This window comes from Folsomia candida, unplaced genomic scaffold, assembly GCF_002217175.1.
Source record: "Folsomia candida strain VU population unplaced genomic scaffold, ASM221717v1 Fcan01_Sc029, whole genome shotgun sequence".
NCBI classification, from domain to species: Eukaryota; Metazoa; Arthropoda; class Collembola; order Entomobryomorpha; family Isotomidae; genus Folsomia; species Folsomia candida.
Window position 1 is genome coordinate 415192 of NW_019091221.1, and position 19435 is coordinate 434626.

A 19435-nucleotide genomic window follows, 5' to 3' on the forward strand; every position below is an offset into this window, starting at 1 on the left:
AATCTTGTGGGTTTTTATACCCAAGATTTCTGCTGCAGAATTTGGGACTTGAAGGGTCATCATGCATCCGGTGCGTGACTGTCCAAAGTCCAGAGTTTCTGTGAAGAACTCTTTCTTGAGAAGTCCTTGAACTTTTGTTATGTGTATATTGGAATATATCTATTAGTTTTTATTTGTACATACATATGTACCTATTTGAATTATTGGATATATTTCTTAACAATATCACCTATTAGTTTAAACACACATGTACGTATTAAATTATGTGAATTATAAAATATGCATAACAATGCGTAACATATATCTCCCCTCCTTAATGAAGATTTGGTAATCGTTGATATTTTTACATAATTCATTATTTTAAAAAAAATTTTAATCGTAATAACTAGCTAAAAACTTCTAACCTATTATAATTATTATAAATGTTTTACAAAATTTTACTAGTAATAGCCTTTTTAATTTCTTTTCGAATTTGACACATGTCTTTCTCTTTAAAATCAAAAGTCTTCTCTCTTGAAAGATAATCCACAAATGTACATACATACGGTCCACAATCATAAAAATTATATTGCATATTCTTTTCATGTAATATGTACGTATTATACTTCCATGGCTGTTTTGCTACGTTATTATACATATTATCGACACGATTTAAAAATGTACATATCAAATCTAGATCATTTATGTCCTGGAAATAGTGTAGAGAATCATACAAAGTAATCATATTCTTTTTTCGATCTGCTGCTATTAGTGACCAATGACCCCGGATGCATCTTGGGAAAATCATAAATCTAGCCATTGAGCTGTTCTCATATTTTTGAATATTTTCTAAACCCTTTTTTAAAGAATATAAAAAATAAGTACCGAAATTTACAATATTATCGTTACAATGTTCCTGTCTTTCGGATATTAATTGTATATAACCATCAATAATTGCATCTGAAAACCATTTTTTAGGTAAAAGTGTAGTAAGATCGTTGTCGTATATACTTACATTTCCAATTGTAATCACATTCTTTTTAGGAATTATTGGATGGCAAAGGGATGGAGATGAGATAACTGGCGGAGATGTGACATCAACTGGCGGAAGTGTCAAAATTGGTTGTTGGGTTATATTTATCCCTAATTTAGTTCGCAATTTTTCTTCGAATTGCCGAATATAATCGTTTTGCTCCAGGATTTGTAATTCGATAGATTCCATTTCGGTTGAAATCGGAATTAGTTCCTGATCGGGTCCAGTTAAATATGATGGGTCAATTTTATCTATTTCGCTAAAATTTTGCGCAATTTTGTTGTCGTCGTTTTCTATTGGATTATTAATTTCTGGTAAATTAATTGCATTATTCATTTCTGGTAAATTATTTTTATTATTCAATTCTAGTAAATTAATTCGATTATTCAATTCTGGTAAATTGAGTGGATTTTTTGATAATGGTGCTACTGGAATTATGTAATCAAAACTGTCGTTGTTTTTAATTGGTTGCAAATTCACTAATAATTTTATTCTAGTTGCGATTGGAATGATTTCTTTATTTTTTTAAATATGGGGTTTAATTTTTTGTGGTGCTGGAAGCTTTGGAGGATGTCTTGATGGGTCATCCGGATATTTTTTCTTCATTTCACGTGTGTTCCGTGTATATAGCTCTCTGTCAGCTTTAGCCTTGGTCATGGCAATTGAATTACAGTCAATACTTTTTAAGTTGGGGACAAAAGGAGGCGGTTTTATTTTTTGAAGTTCACTTATTTTGTAATTGGTATTGTCCATTCCAATTTTTCTCACATATTTCATTTGTCCATACGATAGAGGTTGAGTTTGTGCAGGGATTCCCAATTTTATTTTGGGAAAAGAATTGCAAATTTTTTGATACGTTTCCAGGTTTGAAGGACGAAATTGATTTGGGGCCGGAATCATAAATTTGTGTTCTATCGGGGTATTCATAATTAATGGTCGGTTCATCAAGTTCTTCTCGTGTTGTCTTTTAAGTCTTTTTACCGTACTTGCCTTCTTCGGTCTTTTATTCCGCTTTTGAGTTTGCGATAATCCAGTTTTGCCATTACTTGGGTTTGGGGACATTTTGAATGTGATTACTCAACGAATGCAAATATTTTACTTATGAAAGGAGACTTTGTTTATTTTAATTTAGAAAAGAAATTTATTTTAATTTAGAAAATTAGAAAGTTTCTACTAAACCAGTAATATTATTTTGGGCTAAAAATATATATACAAAAAGGAAAAATTCTTAGGTGATAACTTTTGCTTATATTCTTAAAATTAATATTCAAATAATAATAGTTAAGTTAAATTGGTTAATTTATTTTAAAAATCCTCTCAAAAGTTTACTAATTGTTGATAAAATTTCCGAAATCTTAAAATTAGTAATTTGCAGTATAATATATTATAAACAAGGCCCCAAAAAATGGGAAATCTTAGCGAGTCAGCGCAATCACAGTTAATAAATAATTTTAGATTGAATAATTTTTGCATCACCGCTCTCGGTATGATTTTTCCTGGAAGCATTAATTAATCATTTAGAATAATTGCCCCCCCCAAAGGGTCCAGAATAAGAATTAATAGGATATCCAAATTTATATGTCGAAATTGTAGATTTTCAACTCTTTCTAAATTTAAAATTCGCAGTTCACAATTATATTTCATACCGATTAATTTAGCCAACTTCTCGTTCAATAGTAAAAACGTCATCTTGTAATCTCAATTAATTTAATGAATGCAAGCGTTCATGCGTTTGCAAAACTAAATTTACAGTGGACCCAGTAAAAATTATCCCGAGAGCGGTGATGCAAAAATTATTCAATCTAAAATTATTTATTAACTGTGATTGCGCTGACTCACTAAGATTTCCCATTTTTTGAGGCTTTGTTTATTTAAAACTTGTTGTCAAAGACATTGAGGGTATTCATTTTGAGTTCGCATCGTTAGCAACGTTCGCAAAAAAATAAAGTTCGCAAGTTCGCAAAAAAAATTGGCTTGAAAATCATTTTGCGAACTTGTGCATCTCCAGGGCTAGTATTTAGTTCGCAAAATCATTTTCACAATTTTTGCAATGGGAAAAACTCGTAAATCTCCATTAGTTACCGAAGTTTGGCATTTTGAAACTGTGAAATTTTGTATTTGGTAAATTTCAGACGCAAAACTTCGGTAACTAATGGCGATTTACGAATTTTTCCCATTGCAAAATTAAAGGCATTTGAATAAAATTTTCCGAACTTTTTCATTTGCGAAGTGTCTTCACTTCGTTGCTTCGCAAAATTCGCAATTTCGAAAAAGTTATGTTGCGATGCGAACATGCGAACTCGTAATGAATGCCCTCATTATTTTTACTGCACAACCGCCGTTATTATCGGCACCCTGAATATTTTCATTAAATTTTTGATTTTCAAACTTGAATAACGCCGTTATTTCTCAACCGATTTAGGTCATTTTGGCTTAAAATGTCCGGAACGACCTTGACTAAAATATTTTCAATAAGCGAGCATGCTGAGATACACTACTTATAAATCATAAAAATAAATATGTTTTCAGGGGAAAATTTTTGCACATTTTGGCAAATAACTTGGGTAAAAATCAAAAATTCGCCAAGTCGACTAGCACACCTTTTCTAAATTACCTAGCAATGATCTGTGCAAAATTTCATTTAAATCGGTTGAGAAATGGCCGAGAAATCGACTTATGTCACTTTTTTTGAGTGGGGTAAATGCATACTTAGCAATTTTTTTCGTTGTCAGGTATTTGCCTCACTAAGAAAAATTAATAAAATTCGTAAAATTTGAAAATAATGTATATTTATATCTAGTTTAAGGAAGATTATTATTTAAAAATTTTTATTCTTAAGTAGGGCGCTAAACTATGTTAATAAACTTCTTATTTGTTAAGATCCTCCCAATATTTTTCTTTGCTGCAATTAAAAATAAATTTGTTTAAAAATCAATTTTTCTCAAGTAATGTATTTCTTTTGCGACCTGTCGCGAAGGGTAAGAAGGAGCAGAAGCATTAGAAGTGGTAGCATTAGTTTCAATAGTGATTTGATTTAAATTATCTAAATTCTTATTTTCTATAATCTCTGAGTAAGTTGGGTCTTTCTTCATTTCAGTTGTATCTAATTCAATATACGAGTCGTATTTTTTGTCATTGAAGTATTTTCCGAGCAAGAATAATTTACGTAATTTAGGAAATTTTCGTCCAATAAAATGTCGATTTTGTGTGATGAGAAAAAAAGTCAATATAAGAAATGCCGATAAAGTTATAAAGAATATTGCAGTGTTTTTGTATTTAGAAATTGGATCCCATGTAATATCTTGTAAGAGTCTAGCTAATCTTAATTGCTCTGAATTAAAAGATTGTCCGTTTTGTTTTAGCCTTATCATTTCGTCAATTCTAGTTTTTTGTTGAAGTTGCTGCATTAAATTAATTAATGTTGATTCTCCTGATATGTCTGATACAGAATAAACTCCTGCTTGATCAAATGCCAAATCTCTAATTATGTATTGAGAATCGGTTTCTCTTGGAGACGGTAGATATGGGATGTTGGAGGCCGGAAGAGAATGGTTGGATAGTTGAATCACTTGTGATCCCATGTCAAAAAGCCATATAGGCGGAGGGCATGCGCTAAATGTTGGTTTGTCTAAAATCTCATGGCTGAGCCCTTGCAGCCAGCCTTGTGATTGAACATGTTGATACATGTAAACTACTGGATACTCTAAAGTACAGTTAGTTTGCCTCAAAAACATGTATTCCCATATTTCAACACATTTTGTCACACTTACTAAATCTCCACGTAGATTGGATCGGTAGCGTCCATCACGGGTAAGAGCACGAACTGTTATTGAACTTGATCCTGTTTCAGCCATAGCACGCAACATCTCGAGGTCTAATTGCTGCGATCTACAGGTATCTCTATGTATAGTCTGTAACGCGTACGTAACATCATCTCGAAGCACATCATATAAATATTGAAGTTCTCCATTTATTTGTTCGGAACTTTTAAACTTTGGTTCTTGGAGTTCTGGCATTTCACTTCTTTTCAATCGTTCTGTTCCACGAACCGCTCTTCTAAGTGTCTCTGAGACCACGGTTAAAAATTCAACTTGTCCTTTCTCAGTCGGGGTAAACGGAAGTCCTTGATCTGAATAACCAACCGTTCTTTTGCAGACTCTAGTTGAATACGGGTTAGAAATGGCTAAATTCACACCAGGACACGAAATTCTCGTATCCGTCATTACACATTTTGTGGTTTCACCTTCAGCTAGTCTACAATAATCCACTTGGCTTGGTATCCAAATCAAAATTCCCTCGGAAGTTGTACAGTGTCCTTGATTAGCTTTGCACGAATCTGTCACTTTTGTCATAGTTATTATCGTGTCATCTTTATTGTTAATACTAATCTTCATCGCAGTGTAGTGGTAATTAACTGTTAACACTTCCGTAGTTTTCGGCCAAGAATAATCTGGAACAGTGTGCTCGTTATTTGTCCAAAAATGTCCATCTGCAAATGCTTTGAGAGGTTGTCCATTGGGTGCCTTATCTTTGAAGACCATGTTGTGGCAATCATGGACAGAAACAGCTTCCCTGGTTGACCATTTATCACTACTATAAGTTCCAAAGAAGAAAAAACTACGTCTGTCGTAATTTGTCTCTTTGTAGCACTCATACGCTGATATTAATTGTTTAGTTATGTCTTGCCACCAAAAAGTAAACTCAATCACTTTAGAAGGTTTAGTAACGTTAAGAAGTGGACATTCTATTTTAGGTGGTAATCTCCATAAAACTCCCTCGCTAAAACCATTGCATAAGATAAGTGGTACTTCTTTTCTGTCCATGTTCAGAAAATAGTCTTGAATTGGCACTTCCGCTGTCACATTGTTTATTATGAAGCACAAGATTCCCAATCGGATTAAATTCGTCATTTTAAAGGTTAAATTCATAATCGTTATGCCAAACTGGTGTATAACGTATTCGTTTAGTTCGTCGGGAAGGAGTTATTATTGGACTTCGTTCTGCCTGTTCTGTAGTCTCGTCGTCGTCGTCGTCAGATTCAGTTTGTTCGATTTGTATTTCGTAGCTTTGTCGTATTTCATGTAAGATATTTTTTGAAATTTCTCTCAAATCTTTAAACGAAAATTTAAAATATTGCAACCACGAAGCCAAAAATAATGTTAAAACGGGGAATAAGTGAATATCAGTGTAGATAAAAATTACATATTTACATAAAAACTCCAAGATATCGAAATCAGATCCGAAAATTAGTAGTTTTGTCTTATTTAGTTTGCTTTTTAATTGCAAAATTATCTCTTTCGAAAAAGGGGAATTGATATTCATCTGCGTAATTTTCTTTCCCTCAATTTCTGTAGATGATTTTGAAATTAAGTCGTGAGATGTATTTGTTTTAGCAAATGTAAATACAAGAATTTAAAACTAATAAATAACTTGTCGGTTCCTTTTTTACAAAATTTAAAACCTCCTCTTCGCTCATCAAATTACCGATACAAATATCAAATGGAAGATATGGGATTGTGTTAAATTTACATTCCGTAATTGGTTCTATATTCAAATTTTTTAATGTGAAAATCATATTATCAACATTTTCTAATTCTTTCATAAGCAGATTTAGTTGTTGAAAATTTTCGACATCCTCATCGTCCTCGATTAAAAATATCTTTACAAGACGCATTCTATTTACACCTGCCTTAATTATTCTATTTGTTTGTTTACATTTTACAGTGTAACTGTGGTCATTAATTTTTCCGATTACTTCGTATTCGCCCAGATATATTGGAATAAATTTCATTGATTGACCGATCCGTTTAGTCTTCTTGGGATATTTTAATTTAACTATGTCTCCAACGTTAAGTTCGACTGGTTTTCTGTACTTATCTTCTCGTAGTTTATATCTCAATTGTTCTTTTCTTAAAATACGTAAAACATCAGTTCGTAATGCCTGCAATTCTTCATATTTTAAATGAATAGAACTTGAATCATCAGGATTGTATTCATATAAAAAATTTGGTTCTCTTCCATTCATAATTTTAAAAGGAGATTGCTTAGTACTTTCTTGAGTAGTTGTGTTGTAAGCCATATGAAGTTGGACTAATTTACTATCCCAATCGTCATGATATTCATTTACGAAGTGAGAAATCATTCTACTAATTGTAAAATTTAGTCGCTCTGATAGACCATTACTTCTTGAATTATACGGGGTTATAAATTTGTGCTTGACTCCAAATAATTTTGTATGAGTATCTAACAATTTTGAAACATACGACATTCCATTATCAGACAATAAATAACTTGGAGCTGTGTGTCGTGAAAATACTTCGTCCAAGAAACGTGCAATTTCTTCAGAAGATTGATTAGGAATTGCTTTGCATTCCATCCATTTTGAAAACATACAAATACAATTAACTATGTATTTATTGCCTGATTTTGAAGTCGCAAAGGGCCCCAAGATATCTGTAGATACATAAAACCAGGGTCGATCTCCCGGAGGAATATTCATTAACATTCCTGGTCTTTTATCGTAATTTCGTTTAAATTTTAAACATGAATCACATGCTGAAATAAAATTGTACAAATCTATTTTCATAGTTTTCCAATAAAATTTCAACACTAATTTATTGTAACAACGACTGAACCCAAGGTGTGCGGACATCGGAATTGAATGTATATCTGACAAAATTTCAGCTCGTAATACTTTGGGAATTACCGTTCTTGAATATCCTTTCGAGACATTACATAAAATATTATTTTTTATTGAAAATTTTGATTTTAATTCTGGCATATTTTTTATAATGTCCTGGCATTCTTTATCGTTGTGCTGTAATTCTGTGAGATGTGAAAATTCAATAACTAATACGGGAATATCTAATTTTTCGTCATTAACAATTGGTAAACGAGATAGTGCATCGGCTAAAGTATTGTCTTTTCCTTTTTTGTAAACAATTTTATAATTATAGTCCTGGAGAATGAGTGCCCATTTAGTTAATCTGCTGGAAATTCTCTCAGTATGTACTGCGAATTTTAGTGCTGTCAGTGGTTCGTGATCAGTGTGAATTGTAAATTCTTTTCCATATATATATGGATGAAATGTTCTTAACGCGAAATAAATTGCAAATAGTTCTCTTTCAATTGTACTCCATTTTTGCTGACTTGCGGATAAGGTTTTGCTCGCATAAACAACTGGTTTTAATTGAGCTTGCTCATCTAATTGTAGTAGACTCGTACCTATGCCGTAGAGAGAACTCTCCGCAAAAATATGACAATACTTTTCTATAAAGTAAGGACGGGAGGAGAACAAATAGCTTGTTTCAAGTTTAAAAAGGCTTGCTCTTGTTCTTCTCCCCAAATATAAGGCTCACTTTTACGTGTTAATTTTGTCAAAGGATATGCCAAAAAACTATAATTTTTGATATATCTGGACAAATAATTACACATACCTAAAAATGTTTGTAATCTTTTCATTTCAGTGGGTTTTTTAGGCGCAGGAATATCCATAATTGGTTTAATTTTCCTAATGTCTGCCCTAATTGTACCATTTCAGATATAATGACCTAAAATATATGTTTCAGGTTTTAAGAAATCACATTTTTCTATTGACAATTTTACTCCATGTTGTCTGAAACGTTCAAAGGTTTTTCTCATGTTTTCAATATGTTCTGATATAGTATTATCAGCTATAAAATATGTCATCTATAAAAGCTAACACATTCTCCCATAGTAACCCACAAAGAATAATAGACATGGCCCTTTGATAGGCTGCCGCCCCATTGCAGACTCCATAGGGTAAACGTGTAAACTCAAATAGCCCCAATTGTGTAATAAATCCAGTAAGGGGAATAGATTCCGGATCTAATAACATGCTCCAGAAACCACGCGCGACATCTAACGTTGAAATAAATTTTGATCGTCGACCAATCCAATCAATGACCGTGTTTATGTTGGGCAAAGGAAAAGAATCCTTATGGACCTGTTTGTTAAGGGGGCGATAATCTATAGCTAGTCTGGGGGAGGAGGAGGGGGAGGAGTCATTTTTTGACCTATGACCATCCAGAACGATGACCACACCGCAGCCCCAAGGCGAATGAGATGGACGTATAACTCCTTTTTCTAATAATTCTTTCACTTTTTCGCGTTCAAACTGTTCTAAGCTAGCTGGTTTTCTATATGGAGACTTCCTAACAGGTATAGCCCCTTCTAGTAAAATAATTTTGTGTTTATAACAATTAATTTCACCTATCTCGCCTGGTTTTGCAAAAATATCGTTATATTCTTTTAATAAATCTGCTACTAATTTTTTATTTTCTGTGTCAGCTTCTGAATGTATTCTAGATAAAATTTTCTTAATATGTTCCTCATCATTTGATGTGTTAACGTGTTCTTGTTTAGGAGTTTCTGTGTTTAAGTGTAAGGCAGTTTCCTCGATTGGCAAATTTTCTAAACATTTTATTTCTGCAACATTTGTGTTTCTTGGAATTATAATCTTTTTATTGGACAAATTCATAATTGGAATTGTAATATTTTCGTGATATTCTTTTCTAACTAGTATATCGGGCATGTGCAAATTTAATTTGATTAATTGATGGCTCATTTCAATTATATTTAGTTGGTTAAGTTCACCCTTAAATTGTACTTTGATTCTTTTAATTGTATTTGCTGGGATTCGTTCATCCTTCTTTGAAAACACTTTAATTAATATTTGCGGGTTTTGTTCCTCGCCTTCTTTTTGTAAAAATTCTGATTTAGTTTGACCCCCCTCTTTATGTGAAAATTCTGTGTTAGGTTGAGCACCCTCTGTATGTAAAAATTCTATATTAGGTTGATCACCCTCTGTATGTAAAAATTCTAAATTAGGTTGATCATCCTGTGTATGTAAAAATTCTCTATTGGGTTGATCATCCTCTGTATGTAAAAATTATCCATTAGGTTGATCACCCTCTGTATGTAAAAATTCTGTAATGGGTTGGTCCCAATTTGTGTAACTGTTCATAAAATCTAAATTGTCTTGGTTAAGTTCGTTATGTTGTACTGTATTTAAAATCTCATTCATTTTAAAATCTGCAACATTTAATGAGTTGTCCTGGTTCATTATACCAATATCAATCGGCTCCATGTTTACGTGTGCATCATTAATTAAAATGTCATCGTTTTTGAAATCTAATAATACCCCGTGCAATTTATGAAAATCAGTTCCCAATAGGAGATTGAGTTTAAAATTAGGAACTACATATACTTTAAAATCTATTTGTTCAGCGTCCGGGCCAATTGTTTTAACATTTGAAAATCCTATTGTTTGCATGCTTGATTGAGTCACTCCCGTGATATTCACAATATACGGCAATGGCTCAATTGTATCGCAATAGGCCGCATCTATAATAGAGGCACTGGAGCAAGAGTCTAAATGTATATATGCAAATTTGTCATTAACAAGACCGGGCATTTTAGTTAATTTATTTGTGCCGATATTCATCGTGTATTCATCATAGGTGGGTTCCTCCCTTGATTGTTCATCGATTGATTCTGTGGGGCTGAGTGGCTCGTTTGACCTGAAGTCTGAGTATTGGGATTGATTTGCGAAGGCGAAGCTCTCTGATTGACGGTCGTCGGAGAACCCCGCCCCTCGGCGTTTCCCGATCTACAATTATTTGCATAATGTCCATGTCTTTGACATTTATAACAAAGAACTTGAGCTCTGCATTTACTTGCAGTATGACCTTGGCGTCCACATGACCCACAATTTCCTAAACGACATAAATCTTCTGTGTGGCCAAATTTGGCGCAATTTCCACATTGAATATTTGCCCTGCAAACATCAAATGTGTGGCCAATTTTATTACACTGAGTGCATTGTGCTCTGGGAATTGGATTTTAAAATCTTTGATTTTGCTGATTTGGTACAAAATTATTATTTTGCAATCCTTGCCTTGGTTGGTTTTGTGAATAATTTTGGTTTGAAAAATTTTGATATTGATTATTTCTAGGAGTAAATTGGGGGTTTTGAAATTGTGGCCGGTTTTGTGGTTGAAAAATTGGTTTGATATTATTTTGAACCGATTTTAAATCCAAAATTTGCTTATTTTGTATTGCCAAAACCTCTAGAAGTTTATCCAATTTCACTTCACTTTTCTTGCTTTGCATATCTAATGCGTTGGTAAAATCGTTCAATGCCTTATTTGTATGTGATTCCGTAACATTGATATCTTCAAATTTGGAAATTAAAAATTGCGTATCTGAAATACGTCTCACTTGGTTTAAAACTTCGTCTACAGTAGTAAACGCCATCGGATATATTTTTTCGAAAAATTGATTTTGATCCAAAACAAATGCTTGTTTTCTAGCTAAATCTATTTTGGCAATTTTTGGTTCTGCTTGTTTTGATGTGGATGCTGTGGCCTTCCACATTATGAAAAAATGTATGATAAAACACAAAAATTTACAAAAATGTATAGATTTTATTTAATTTCATCAAAATAATGTATCATTACACCATCCCATTTGTTTTCCTCATGAATTAATAACTCAATAGTATTATATGGTAATACATTGATATTCACCAATTTTCTTCAAATTTTGAAAAGGAATTGAAGCTAACTTTTGACAAAATGAAATGGGTATTGATCATTCTTATTCTCAAATAGTTGGATTGAGATTAATAGTTGATCAATAAAATATTTAATACAAATATCATTAATTTTAGAATAAAAATCCCTTGATTATAAACTAATGATATTTGTGTGATATCCTCCTTCTTGATTTCACAAGCTGGGAAGATTATATTCAAAGTCTGCATTTGAATGGTTGCAATATTTTTGAGATGTTTGTAAAATATCTTATAAACAATTTGTATTTAAATTTATAAAGAAAAGTAGATTTAAAGTTGAAATATTAGGTTATTTGGAAATAGGTTGATGAGGAAGTTTAATTGTTAGTGCGTAGAAATACGTTATTGCGTAGAAATACGTTATTGCGTTTGTGAAATATGTTTAGTGTCAAGGAATATACAAATATTAAAAGTTTATTGGCTGCATATTGAGTACGTCGAAAAATAAGAGAAAGTTGTAAGTAAGCTATTCAGACATATGTATAAAGGTATAGTGCGTAAATAGGAATATTGGCTGGTTGAAGGTTGTTTTCATTAATACGCCGTTCCTAAATAGTTGAAAGTTTCTGAAAAATATAGTGTTGTTGAAAGTTAAATTCCTGAAAAAAATGTTTTTGAAATTATTGGTAAAGTGTGAAACAAGAGTGCATATATAGATTTGCTGTTATTTTAAGCAAAAAAAAATTTTGAAAAAATTAGTGGGAGTTATATTTTTAGGAAATATTAGACTGAAATTTGGTTAGTAAATCCCGGGTTTCGGCACCATTTTATGTTACGCCGAAATAAATAGATGAAAGAGCATAAATGAAATTTTGGGAAATTTCGTTTTTATTTTTATAAAAATTCGTCTTACATTGAACATATGGATAGTAAAGTGTATCAAAGCCGTTGGTTATGCTGTAGCGCAAAGCCAATGGTTATGAGGAGGAAGAGGGATTCGTTGTGTACGTTTTCTGGAAATCTTGTGGGTTTTCATACCCAAGATTTCTGCTGCAGAATTTGGGACTTGAAGGGTCATCATGCATCCGGTGCGTGACTGTCCAAAGTCCAGGGTTTCTGTGAAGAACTCTTTCTTGAGAAGTCCTTGAACTTTTGTTATGTGTATATTGGAATATATCTATTAGTTTTTATTTGTACATACATATGTACCTATTTGAATTATTGGATATATTTCTTAACAATATCACCTATTAGTTTAAACACACATGTACGTATTAAATTATGTGAATTATAAAATATGCATAACAATGCGTAACATCTACCTCAATAATTTTTTTGTGTCGCACGATATACATTATAATATGAGGATGTTACCAAAAGCGCCAGAAGTCGCACCCACCTGGGGGTGTGGTTTTTTGTAATTAAAGATGTCCATTAGGTCCCCAGCCAATTTTAATTAGTTATTTATTGATTATATTATTGAATTACTCTAAAACTAATACTTGGGAAAATTTGATATTATAATACCGAAATTTCGGTATTTCGAGATCTCGAAATATCGAGATTACATGCCCTAGACCGATCGTCAGATAAAACTTCAGTATATCTCAAACATAATTTGAAAAATTATGTACGGAGACATCGATTTCAAAAATCAATCCAAGGGAAAGCCTTGCATTCTCTGTCAACACGTACATAAACACGGATCAGAAGGTTTGGAATTCAATTTTTTAAATTTAAATATGTGATATTTTCATGCTGTTTCTGAATTTAAAAAAATGCAAAACACCATAATTATGTGAAAGTTAAAAGTTAAAAAAACTGAATTTCTATACTTTCAGGGAAGTAATGGTGAGCAAAAATAGTGTTTAATTTTTGAAATCGGGTTAAAATTCGAAAAGTTACAGCGTTTTTAAAGCGTTACAGCGTTAAGAATCCGGATTTTGGCTGAAATTTGTTTTGAAAATTCCGATACAGTAATAAATATGTACATACGCCCTTTCAGAAAAGCGCAATTATACGGGTTCACTCATTTGTGAATGTAAACAATTTAAGATTAGTCCGGTCGATATGGGCCATAACCACCTCGCACCATCGCATTGTAAGTACGCTGTGGAGGGAGCATCCATAAATTATGTCCCGCAAACATGGTGATTTTTCAAATATCCCCTTTGTAACTTGCTATTCCAATTTTTTCAATGTAGCGCTAATCTGATTTGTACGCAAAACTTTGATATAATTTATGCCATGAATTTTATGGACGTCCCTATTCTTCAAAATTACGAATTGTCGTACAAATTAGTGCTTACCGAACAGACCTAAATTAAGTAGCACGCTATTTGGCTCTCCTTAATTTGCATATTCACTTATGTATAAAATACATATTCATACAGTAGAGAAAATCTCATTTCCTACAGGAAGTAATTTCGACCCATCATACACATGCTCCGAACTCGATACATAGCAAAAACTGCTTTCCCTGAATGCATGCTAGCTGAAGTGTGGAAGTACTTTGCCAACAGCTCAGCACATTTATACATCTCCAGTATTCAAGTAGTCATAATATGTACAAGTTTTCATCTCTGGTAATGTTACACCAGGTGGTACTGTTTTGCAAGAAGTGGTGAACACTTATTATGAAATAGGTAATAAACGAAAACACGTTGTACCACCCAATTTCCAAATTCCCGTAGGTAAAGAATCTATCATAACATGCAAGCATGCAAGCATGATTATTTGCATACTACATATAAATACGGTTATAAATTTTTCATCCACAATGTATTTAAAATTTGTCTTCTCTCTACTACTACTCCATGTGTCCTCAAGTTTCTGCTGGAAGAATTTCCCAAACGGATACTTTGGACACTTTGGACCCTGCATTTTGATATTTGTAACAGTCAGAAATACCTTTGAGGACGCCGACCTAACTGAAAACCTCATCCACGCGAACAATCCCAACAAGCTCGTCTTCACAGTCACCAGTCGATTCAACTTCTCCGACCAATCCTGCTCGATGAAAAGAACGCACTTGATTTCACATTCTATGAAATCTGCACGGTCACAGTTTTTGTAAATTTCGCCCTCAAGGATAACACCTTCCGCATATTTTACTCAACTTATACTCGCGACGCACACAGGGGGAGGGACCATGCAACATTTCTCCTGATCTGTAAACAGCACCCAGAAAAAGTAATATCGCTCCGATATGTAACTGACCTCCAGGGGTCGTATAGGACTTTCGTCCTTCATTTAAAACAGGATGGCCAAAATTCCCAATCGGCAGAGATCGAGTGGTTTTTTATCTGCTTCTACTGCACAAATATCTATCACATGGTCAGGTACACCGACAAGATTAAGGGTTTGACCATCAGCATGCTTCAAGAGGATTGGCGCCCTCGCATGCGTATTGCAGTCGATTTGGGGCGGAATTTATGGAAGGTATACCATGTTCCAAAGGGCAATACTATGTGGCACACCAGAGCAAAGAATGTGATCCCGAGGAGACTCAATATCTAACCATCGCAGACACCGTCAACGTTACTCAGCGACAATTTGGTTGGGGCTTTTACCACCAAAATTTGCGCCTATTACGGTATTGGTATTCTCATATTAGTGTTTTGTACTCTTTCCGGTACCATGGGTATCACTCGATATATTGTAATTTCAATGTGTGGTCGGAAAATTCGGATGCTGATGTTTGGATGTCTCCGTTTACTTGGGAGGTTTGGCTAAGCAATCTAATAATCGTCCTGAGTGTAGTCCTCGTAGGGTTAGCGAAGAATATAAGTCAGCGCGACAATTCTACTAAGAATTTTTATAATTTCCTAAAAATCATTGGAGACTTAGGTTTTTCGATTTGTGCGCAGTATTTAAGACAGTCGTCAGGTAATAAATCTCTCCCCGTGTGGATACTGGTATCCCTATTTTTCACAGTTTTCATGCTTCTGGCCCAATACGAGTTCTACTTGGCCACCAACGTGATAGCGCCACCGCCCTATGTGGTGCTTCGCACTCTGAGCGAATATTTTGACAACGGTTACACCTTGGTGTACGAGTCTGAAGATATTTACCGTGGGATATCTATTAAGGACGAATTGGAGATGGAGTTTCGTCTCAAATCATTAGGCAATTTCCCCCATTATAAAACCATCATTATTAAGTAAGTACTGTATTGATTTATGAGTTTTGTTCTTGTGTGACTATGCATATGTATTATGGTTTATGTTTTAAATGGATAGCCTTTTCTGTAAGCACTACTTTTGGACGGTGGCAACACTTTAAAATACAGATTATAGTAACATATCTTTTAATATATTTCCTGGGAAAAGATTACAGATACTGCATACGGTCTACATATCTAATTCTACCATGGTGGTGATAATTTATGGCTGAAGCGTAATACGGACGTGGAGAGTAAATTCTTCAATGATTGCATTATCTAACTCGCCTAATAAAAATTTTTATACTTTCTACATTTTTCTACACTTTGGCTAATTTATTACTCCCGGCATATAAATTGTTACTATAAAAGCCACCTGCGTAAAAATTGATAGTTTATCTAGGTTAGTAATCTTATCACTGGGTAGGTTCTCACTGGATAGTCTTTCCGAACATATATGTATACCATTACCAGCGATTCTTAATCCTTTTGCAAAATATGAAAACACTTATTTTTTATATTTTAAGTCCCAACTGGAAGAATGAATCCGCCTACATCAGGAAGCATAGCCCCAGGAACGTCGCCTTAGTTGGAAACAAGCTCCGTGTTTTGGTATTATTGGTGCAATTGGAAAATCAAGTCTTGAAAGGAGAGTATAAATGCTTTGCCATTTATGATATTGCCTTGAACGAAGGAAGACTTGCTATTGTAAATAACAAGTTAAGATTTGAGATCGGGCAGACCATTGAAGCCCTTGCTCGGGGAGGATATCCCACTTTGTGGGAACGACAATTAAAACATTTCCACAAGTTAAAATCGAGCAGGTGGCAATCATTGAAAGAGGCATCTCCATACATATCTATAAACACACTGTCACCTTTCTTCAATACGATGGGAATTACGATTATCGCTTTTGCTGTTATTTATTTGCTAGAGATCGTGTCCAGACAGCTTTAACCATCTGGTGAGAGCACGTTTCTCAAACTATCGTAAGAAGTGCCTTAATAGGGATTCGCTGCTGAGTTAGAGCCGTCGACGGATTTATGCCAAGAACATTCTCTCTCCTCACCCCTCTAATTAAAGTTCGCTGATCGTGTCATGCGGTCAAAGAGCATGGGGATGGCTGAAGTTGTGACACTCTTGATAAACGTAAGCTCGGCTGTGGATATTCTAACTTGTGCAAGTGTTTCGAAAGAAGGAGATTGAGTGGTGAGACCAAAGCTGGGAGCATATGTGATGTCAAAGAACGGATGTCTTAATACATGTGTAAAAGGAATTTCTGTACAAAGCATTGCTAGTGATATCATTTATTCAAAAAATTAATAACATTCTCAAAAGTAAAATGAATGTCACCATCGACAATATTTGTTCCTTTTCATAATAAAACAGGCTATTGAAATGCTAATTAGATTTTACTGCATACACCGTAAACGCAACAGGGGGTAAATAAAGCGGGTTAAACTTTCGAACAGACGAGCACATTATCTTCAGAAAGGTGTGTGCAAAAATTCAACTCTCAACTTTCAAAAATGGCTTCCCCACAGCCTCTAGAAGTTGAGTCACTCGATTTAACACTTTCCAAAGTCCGTCTAAAAAATAGGGTATTCACAAAAAAATACTTGTTTTCGAGTATCCGACCCAAAAAAAGCCCATTTGACCTACATCGAGGCTTTGTACGGGTATTTCTCTATATTCCAAACTATATTCAATTATTTAATTCTCAGTAATAAATTAAATGCTATTCGCTCCCCACCATCAGAAATGACATTCATTCATCAAATAAATCGTTAAATAAAATAATTCTTAATTCTCCATTAAATTGATATTCCGTCCATAATAGCAGTGGAATTTTAGAATTTCGCCTAAACATTCAATACAAAATAATTTTGCTTAGGTAAATTGCTTTTGCCTACATAAGCATTGCCTGACGTCAGGGTATGCTACCCCGGGTTTTGGGGGTATTGGGATATTGCGTGTTTTGGTGGGTTTTGGGGTAGCAAATTTGAGAAATACCCACGGGTAGTCGGGGTAGTCGGGGTTTTCAAATTTTACAAAATATGATAACAGGGTATTAGTAGCAATTCAACAAATTAATTCCTTATTAAAATATAATTAAAAATAAGTTTTGTTGCGAAATTACTGAAAACCTTATTTTTTCATTAATCTCTGAACTTAATACATGTGACACTGACTCAGTTTGCCCCCAAAACCCCGACTACCTCGACTACCCGCAAAATCCAGGTAAAACCCCGGGGCATGGGTTTTCAATAGCAAAACCCCGGGGTTTTCCGGTAGGGCATCAAATTGACCCCGTCAGATTGACCCGCGACAGATTTCCCCGGTCATATTGACCCCTGACCATATTGACCCCTAACCATATTGACCCCGCGACAGATTGACCCCTGACCATATTGACCCCTAACCATATTGACCCCGCGACAGATTGACCCCTGACCATATTGACCACGCGACAGATCGACGCCTGACCATATTGACCCCGCGACAGATTGACCCCTGACCATATTGACCCCGCGACAGATTGACCCCTGACCATATTGGCCCCGCGACAGATTGACCCCTGACCATATTGACCCCGCGACAGATTGACCCCTGACCATATTGACCTCATACTAAATTGACCTCACACACTACATGAATTCCACTCAATAGACAACCTGTTCTTCTTGTTCTAATTTATCATTAGTATGCAATTTTACTTAGAATTAGTTAGAATGTGTGTGAATGTGTTTGACTGTACCTAGTAGGGCCAATTGAAATGACCAACGCCTTCCGCGCGCCAAAAAAATTAGTAGGAGCTATGCTAGACAATTGTGCTATTGTTTATTGAAATCCTCATGCAATTCTCTATCAGAAACCATGCTTCGAAAGCTTTTGTGACCCAAGGTTCCAAAATGACAGGTCGACCAAACCGATGTGTTGCAATTTTACATAAACATTTTGGTAAACATAAAAATCCGGCATTTTTCAATAGTTCATTAAAAATCGGAAATAATCGCAAGATGGTCGACCGCACCATAAAATGATCCACTAGGTCTTTACAACCGACAAACGGGTTGAAGGGAACGGTTAAAGAGGTCACAAATAATCACGAAGTCGCGCAAAACCCGAATTCGGCGGAATTCATGCCGGACCCAAAGAAAAAATTTCCCTACAAATGAACCGGCCAAGTAAAACTACGTCCCAGGCTCCTGAACTCGACCTTGGACTCATGTCTTTAAGATATGAAGAGAAACACCTGTTAAGTTCACGCCAAGCAAAAATAGAACCCTCAAAAGCCGGGCACTGATCATGCGGTACGCGCTTTAAAAATCGAAATAAGTATTTTTAAAAGATAAGTAAACTTTCACAATTGAGGCCATATTAAATTAGCAAAAGCACTTTGTCGACACCTCACCAGTCCATATTATTCATAAAAATTTCAAAAATAGTAATCGGATCCACCATCCAGATTCTGTGATTTTTTTACTCGGCATAGATTGGATTTGCTCGAAAACGTGATTTTTCTTCCTCTGGGGGTGAAATGTTTTGTCAAAAAATATTTTGTGAAGTCATCGAGCGAAATGGAAAGCCACTGGACCACACCCCATTCAAAAATAGCTACTAGATATTCGAGTAGGGCTCAGATCCTCGTCATAAGGCCAAAATAGTAAAGTGGGGGTAGAATTCCAAAATTTATGACTCCATTTCGGACCAAGAATAAAAT